This window comes from Lemur catta, chromosome 15 (assembly GCF_020740605.2).
Source record: "Lemur catta isolate mLemCat1 chromosome 15, mLemCat1.pri, whole genome shotgun sequence".
NCBI classification, from domain to species: Eukaryota; Metazoa; Chordata; class Mammalia; order Primates; family Lemuridae; genus Lemur; species Lemur catta.
The window spans coordinates 13,285,062-13,292,821 of NC_059142.1; the positions used below are offsets into that span (position 1 = coordinate 13,285,062).

General features: G+C 48.2%; 1 pseudogene; it reads right to left on the bottom strand.

Annotated features, from left to right (window-relative positions):
* Positions 1-670: 670 nt before the first annotated feature.
* Positions 671-811, bottom strand: LOC123621278 (annotated as a pseudogene).
* Positions 812-7,760: the final 6,949 nt, after the last annotated feature.

Sequence of the window (7,760 nt, forward strand, 5' to 3'; positions counted from 1 at the left end):
AACTTTGAAAACATTTCAAACTTTCAGAAAAATGGCAAGAGTTGTACAGTGAACTGCCATATAACCTTCACCTGGATTCACCAATTATTGATGTCATGAGATTCTCGTCCTAACTCTCTCTATATATTTAATATTGTTTTATTTTATCTTTTAGGGTTTTTTTTTCTAATTTTTGCTTATCTGAGAATAAGTTGCAGGTATCATAATCTTTTACCTCTAAAGATTTCAGCAAGTATCTGCTAAGAATAAGGACGTTTTCTTACACAACCATAGTACAACGATCAAATTCAGGAAATTTAACATTGATACAATGCTTCTATCCAATTACATGCGACTTTTAAAATGACATTTCTGCCTTGTTCTTTAATTGTTAGGTTTACTTACAAGAATACAATACAGAAATATACACAGTAAAAAATATTTTTTTGACTTTCGTTCCCATAGTATCTACTTCCCTGGGATAATCAGTGTTACATGAATGTGTCAGTATTACACGAAATAAAACACCACCACAATTTTATGTGAATGCAGTTACTTTTCTATGTACTACATGTATAGGACCTAATTTTTTTGTTATTTTTTTTCTCTTACAATATATCACAGATCGTTTCATATTAGTACGTGTGGATCTAAGTCATTCTTTTCCTTTTTAAAAACATTTCTTTGTTTTATTTAACTCATGAAGTAAAACAGCACCCCGTTTTTTTTCTGGGGAAATTGCAGGGATTGGCACCTCCAGAGTACAATGGATAAGCCTCGCCCTGGGAAGACCACCTTCAGGATCATGGTATCTCCTCTGCCAGGTAAGTATAGCACCCTTTTAAAAATTGTATAGTATTTCGTAGTTTGGATGGACTATAATTTATTTAATTAATCCAGTTGGATGGAAATATAGCTTGTTTTCATTTGCATTTTGCTGTTACCAACCACACAGCAATAACCCACTTTGTACACACATGTGTCTTTTTGTACACACGTGAGTACCTCTAAGAGATAGAGTCCTAGAAAAGAAATTTCTGGGTTGAAGAGCTCACACATTTAAAAATTTTCATTCAGAAATGTGCTTTTCTTGGGAACTCACTTGTTTTTGTCTTTCAAGCACTGTATCACACAACTGGACATAACAGCTTTTTGATTTGTCTTCTAGAAAGCTTTTGAGTCAAAAGTTTGGCCCAGCACTTAAAAATGTACATACAGGCCGGATGCACTGGCTCATGCCTGTAATACTAGAACTTTGGGAGGCTGAAGCAGGAAGATCATTTGAGGCTAGGAGTTTGAGACCAGCCTGAGCAACATAGCGAGACCCCATCTCTACAAAAGATAGAAAAAGTAGCTGGGTGTGGTGTCACCAGCCTGTTGTCCCAGCTACTTGGGAGACTGAAGCAGGAGGATGGCTTGTGCCAAGGAGTTTGAGGTTGTGGTGGGCTATGATGACACCACTGCACTTTAGCCTGGGCAACAGAACAAGACCATGTCTCAAAAAAAAAATACATATATACATACAAAGTTCAATCTGAAAGCACATAATTTGTGTACTACATTAACTCCTAGCTTCATCTTATCTCCTCCGTAGTCTCATTTTAATTGTGCTTGACATACATACTAACTTAATAAAATGTTTATTTTATCTAACATCTTTATATGTATGCAAATTTGTGCACAGAGTCCCTCCAGAACAAAATGGTCTGTGATTACATAACATGTTGAATTGAGGTTTTTGACCACAGTCCTGGAAGTGGAGCGAGGGGCAGATGACAACATCTGTTGAGTGGGGTCTATTTTATGCCAGGTGCTTTGCAGAACTAGCTCACTTCATCTTCCCTACACTTTTCTAAGATTGAGATTATCACCCCTATTTTGCAGATGAGAACAAGATCTACGAGACTCCAAAGCCTCCTCCCAGGCATCACAATGCATCCAATGTACTAAAAGATGTGCTCTTGGGGTTACTAACAGGTGTGTCCTCTTGTCACTCCCAAGGCTGCTTCGAAAGGCAGCTGTGATGTGGGATGTGCACCTCGAGCTTGCTCTGGCCCCCCCACCGGGGGAAGCCCGAGCCTCTCAGAACACATCTGTGGACCATCCCTCTCCCTGGAGGCTTTTGAGCTAAAACATACAGAGGTCAAATGATGATCTGTGAGTGTATCCAGCCCCACTGATGTCAATCAAATCAAAGGGGCTTTGACTATAACAGGAGGAACTGGGATTACCCCGGGGGTAGGACCTCTGTCCAGCGAGAGGTGCTAAGTGCAGGAATGAGTTAGGGGAGGTAAGTGTGGAATTTCATTCTAGGAGCCTTTAAGAACAGGCCAAATCCTCAGCCATCTGGGGCTTAGTGTGGAGAATTAATGAGGCCCCTTGTGACAGCCCTGCTAAGCCTCCCTAGAAAACTGCAAATCCACAATGTCAACTGGTCACTAAATCCCGTTACTCCAGGCTCTGTTTTCTTGATGAAATTCCATTTAGGCCAGTAGATGGTGATAATTCAGCAGGAATAAGACTGTGCAGGGCCTCTTTCAGCCATGAGAGAATGCATTAAAAGCAGTCTGGAAGTCTGCTTCTGGGACCAAGCGGTGAAAACACTTTCGTGAGCCCATTGCTGGGTGAGGTGCAATTAGCAGACATCACTATGAGATGCTTCTCCTGCTGAGATCTCTTCGGCACCCACTGTGATCACTTTTGATCACACCAGAGGACAGGGCCCTTCTGCCCAGCAGATCTTGGGCAGATGAAGTGGGCCCTCTTTCTCAAGAGGTGTGGTCTGGAACAATCACACCAAGGCCTATTGATCTGCAGAAATTCTCCCAGACCAGGGAGGCCCATGGCTCCGGGGATAACACCTGCTGGGAAATGCTGCTCATCTTTTATGTGTTCTTGCCTGTCTGTGCCCTAGACTCCAACTTCTTTGCGTGCAGGGATTGTGTCTATGCTGTACACCACCACACTTCCAGCGCCTAATACAGGGTATTGGCTGTGTATAGTAGAAGCTCAATATGTATTTGTTGCACAAAGGATTGAATGAATCGTAGGGCAAGAGCCGGCTTCATGGAGCTGTCCAGGGTTCTCGGCAGCACCCGGCTTCCTTTTGTGGATTGGCCTTTTCCTTTCCTGCCTTCTCTCTGGGGCTTTGCTGCAACACCTGCACAGAACCTGCTCCTAAGACACATTTACTGAATCATGTACTCGTTTGACAGTCTCACTGTGCCCTTGGTGGCCACCAAGGCCTGATGAGTTAGGTGCAGAAGAGTGATTCTCCCTTCACAGAACCAAATGAGTTCAATCCCTCATTCTTCATCTGTGTCTGTGGAGTTTTTAGGTTCTCAATTCCAGTCCCTTCTGTGTCACTACTGTGAAGGCTGTACGGTGGGAAGGAGCAGAGATGGTGCTGGAGCAGTGGGCTGGGGCCAGAGTGTAAAAGGCTTAAGGCAGCACAGTCCCCAACCTTTTTGGCACCAGGGACCAGTTTCATGGAAGACAGTTTCCCCAAGTTGACGGGGAGGAGGGAGGCAGAGCTCAGGTGGTGATGTGAGTGCTGGGGAACAGCTATAAATACAGATATAGTGTCCCTGCCAGCCACTCACCTCCTGCTGTGAGCCCCCCACCCCAGTGCTTTCTAAGTTTCATGGAAGATAGTTTTTCCATGGATGGCAGGGGGTGGGGGCGGGGGTGGGAGGAAGGTGGAGCTCTGTGGCCTAGTCCCTAACAGGCCATGTACTTGTGCCAGTCCAAGGACTGGGGACTGCAGGCTTAGGGCATGAATTCATGGGCAGGGAGTGTGCCTTGTCCACTTCTGAGTGTTCACAGTATCCTGCACAATTCTAGGCACAAAATAAGCATTCAATAAAAGATGCAGGCCGGGCGCGGTGGCTCATGCCTGTAATCCTAGCACTCTGGGAGGCCGAGGCAGGTGGATCGCTCGAGGTCAGGAGTTCGAGACCAGCCTGAGCAAGAGTGAGACCCCATCTCTACTAAAAATAGGAAGAAATTATCTGGCCAACTAAAAATATATATAGAAAAAAAAATTAGCCAGGCATGGTGGCACATGCCTGTAGTCCCAGCTACTCGGGAGGTGGAGGCAGTAGGATTGCTTAAGCCCAGGAGTTTGAGGTTGCTGTGAGCTAGGCTGACGCCACGGCACTCACTCTAGCCTGGGCAACAGAGCGAGACTCTGTCTCAAAAAAAATAAATAAATAAAATAAAAGATGTATAATTTTTAATTGTGCAGGGCTGTGCAGAGGATATGAAGAATGTGGATCTGGTTCTAGCTCAGCCCTCTAGAAAGGCTCAGGTAATATTCTCTGAGGAGTAGGAGATGAAGGATCTCTATTTATGTTTACCTCTTCTTTTTATTTGTTTACTTACACATGGATTGACTAAAAGAGCCAGTGCTTAGTTCTTCTGTGTTTTCTCTCACTATCTCAGATTCTGGTATTCTACAGGGTTAAGACAGAGAGGGGAAAGGTGAGAATCAGGAACAAAAGGTAGAGCTAGGGGAGTGAATGTCAGACCGGGGACTGCAGTCTGGCAGACAGGCTCCGGGGAACGTAGGCTTCTGCTGCCCAGCTCAGAAACCAGTGGGAGAAGAGAGAAAACTTCGGAGCCATCAGTATAGATGAATTAAGAGGCGATACAGGGAATGATTTGGGGAAAGTGACTCAACCTGGCTCTGGTATGATGCAGGGAACTCTGAACTCTGTGCCCAGTGTGCACCTGCAGCAAAAAGAGTCCCCAAGGCCAGGCACCACCGGGCAGGGCACTGGGCACCAAAGGCCAGCCTCCCTCTGTGCACAAGCTCTGGGGCACCGTCCACAGGACCCTGGGCTCAGCTGTGACCTCTGCACCACCTTAGAAATGCACTGAGACAACAGAAGCACAGTGACAGGCCATGTGTCAGGTGCCTGGATCCCTCACCGTCCCCCACAGGGCTCTGTCCCCAGGACAGCTCACTTTTGGCCTCTGGTCCTCCTCTCCGTGCCCTCTGCGTGTTGCCAGTTCTTCCCTGGATTACTGTGATAAGCGCCTCTCAAACTCTCCTCCCCACCTCTGGCCCTGCCACTTCCAACCCATCCTCCACACAGGCAGCCAGAGAGACCTTTCTGGAACACAGACCTAATCACACCTCTCAAGAAACCCCTTCGATGACTCCCCACTGCTGTGCGGCGCACAAGGTCCTTTAACCTGGTCCGCGTGTGAGGCCCTATCTCCAGCCCTCTCCCCATCTGCCCTCCGCGCCAGCCTTGCCTTCTTGCTTGCGTCCCCAGAACCGCTGCGCCCTGTCACCCACTCAGTGCCTTTGGGCAGACTGTCCCCTCTATCTGGGATGCCTTTTTCTGGGTGATGAGCTCCTTCTCCTCCAAGATCCAGTTCAGATGTCACCTCTTGCGAGAAGGCTTCTCCCGTTTCCCCAGGCACAGTTCTTCCTTTGGCCTCACATAAATTATTCATTTCTTATGCTAGAGAGCGAGCACGTGTCCATCTCCCCTCTCCCCCGGACCGCGAACTCCTCGAGAACAAGAATTATGTCTTTCAGGGTCCCCTCCCTCCCACTGCCCCACAGAGTGCCTGGCACATATCTGGTGCAAGATAAGTGTTTGGAGAATTGTAAAATTAATTGAGCCCATAGGGTGGACATAGAAGGCTGCCTTGTGGAGACAGACTCTTCGGTCTGGGAGGACAGAAGCCAAGAAAGGGCAGAACCAAATGCTAAAAAACATGAAGGAGAACAGAGCGGGGTACATGAACTACTGGCATCTGTCTGTCCCTTGGTTCCTGGTCATTGCTCCTTGCTTTTGGATCCATCCCCTGCCTTTCTCCTGCAAACTGTGTTTCCCAGGCGCCCTTGCCTGAGTGTCTGTCTGGGTTTGGCAGGAGGTTGGAGTGTGAGAGGAAAGGAGAAGTCACGGCATTTCCCCTTTTCTCTCTGCTCTGGGTGGGGGAGGGCATTTCCTGGTCACGGCTGCATCTGCACAGCTGTTCCGGCCCCCTGCTAAACAGCCCCACCCCTGCGGTCTCACCTGTTGGAAGCAGCCCCTGCTGTGCCTGTAGCTCGAGCTGGAGGGCCCTGGCTTCCGGGTTTTGGTAATACCATCATCCCCAGTGACCTGCAGCTGCAGAGGGGACACTGGGCTCCTGCCATTGCCACGTTTTGGGTTGCTGCTCCTTCCCTGACTGGCTTCTTGGTCTTTCCACCCTCAGTGCGGCTCATCCTCCCTGTCACACTCCCCGTGTTTGAAGTATTAGAGTGGTTTCAGGTTTCCTTGCTAGACCTGGACAATCAGAGTCTTCTTGCTTAGATCGGCTAAAGGTTCAGTCCTGGGGCTCCTGGACCAACCTCTGCCCTTGGCTCTACTTGGAGAGGTCCCTTGCCTTGACAACAGTGTCCCTGCAAGCCAGCCCTTGCTGGCCTCCCAGAGCAGTGGGCAGCCGACAAAGCAATATGGCAGAGGGTATTGCCATCGGATGCATAGTTTAGAAAGATTACCCTGGCTGCCACGGGAAGTGTGGTTGGGGAGGGGTAAGACTGAGGCAGGGAGACCACACAGGTGGCTGTTGCGATGGTTCATCTAACAACTGCTTCCTGCCACACCAGGCTGTGCTGTGAATCCAAACAGTCCAACTGTAACAACCAGGCAGACAGAGGGAGCCCGTGCCCTCTCTGAGCAGGATCTGCGGGGAGAGAGGGGTCTCGGGGAGCTGCTTTGGGGGCAGATGTGGCGGAGAAGTCAGCTGACCAAGCCTGAGACGTGCATCCCAAGCTCTTGTGTGGTGGGGCCAGCGCGAGGTGATTCAGTGGGGCCAGAGCTTTGCAGGTGGACGCAGAGATTTAATGGCTGCTGATGAGTTGTGAGAGTGAGGGTTTTTCGGGAATGTATGTGAAGGAGGCATCTCTATACAGCTAAATTCCTTTATTAACTTAATGAGTTTGGCTGCTTTCCTGGAAATGCAAGTGCCATTTGGCACCATCGCTGCTGCTTCAGAAAGGGTGTCATTATACTAGGAATCTGTAGGAACGCACAATAGAGCTAAACGAAGCTGCTCGGGAGATGCCATAGCATCACACAGACTTCCAAGGACCTTCAGAGTGGACGACACTCTCGCTCTGAGGTCGGTACCCAGTTAGGGGCTGAAAGTGGGGGTGGTGGAGATTATTCCAGTCTTCACTGCAGGTACTGTTGGGTCATATTGGGAGGGCTGATATAAAAGTCACTTCAAAGTTGAAACATAAACTTTGAAGGCATCAAAACATCTCCTAGCCCTTCTCCGTCCTCCATTGGCTGATGCACCCTCAAGTCCGGGTTTCTAAAGGCAGGACCCACGTGGCTTGGCTTTGTTCCTTCTGTTCTCCGGCTTTGCATCAGACTGTCCTGGTGGTTCCTAGACACACAGGGAGGAAAACTTGAGGCAAATTATTTCTTCCAAATATCAGACCAAATTTGGAACACCAAAGGCTGAGACCAGAATCATTAGGTAAGGTGGGAAGAGAAATCTCTCTTCCTGTCCCTTTTGTTCCTTGGAATGGGAGGGGCCTTGAAGCTAGGGGGAGATTTTGGAAGTTATTGGGCTTTTGAATTTATAATGTAATTGCAGAAACCCTTTCTCTCTGAATTGAGTTTGAACCCGAGAGTTGGATGTGGACACCGCGTGACAATAAAACCTTCCTCGATGATGTCAGCCAAAGGACTCTGTCTTAATTCATGTGATGTCAGGTCCCCAGGAGCCACAGCTGCAGAGAGCATGGGAACAAGTAGCCATAACAGCCT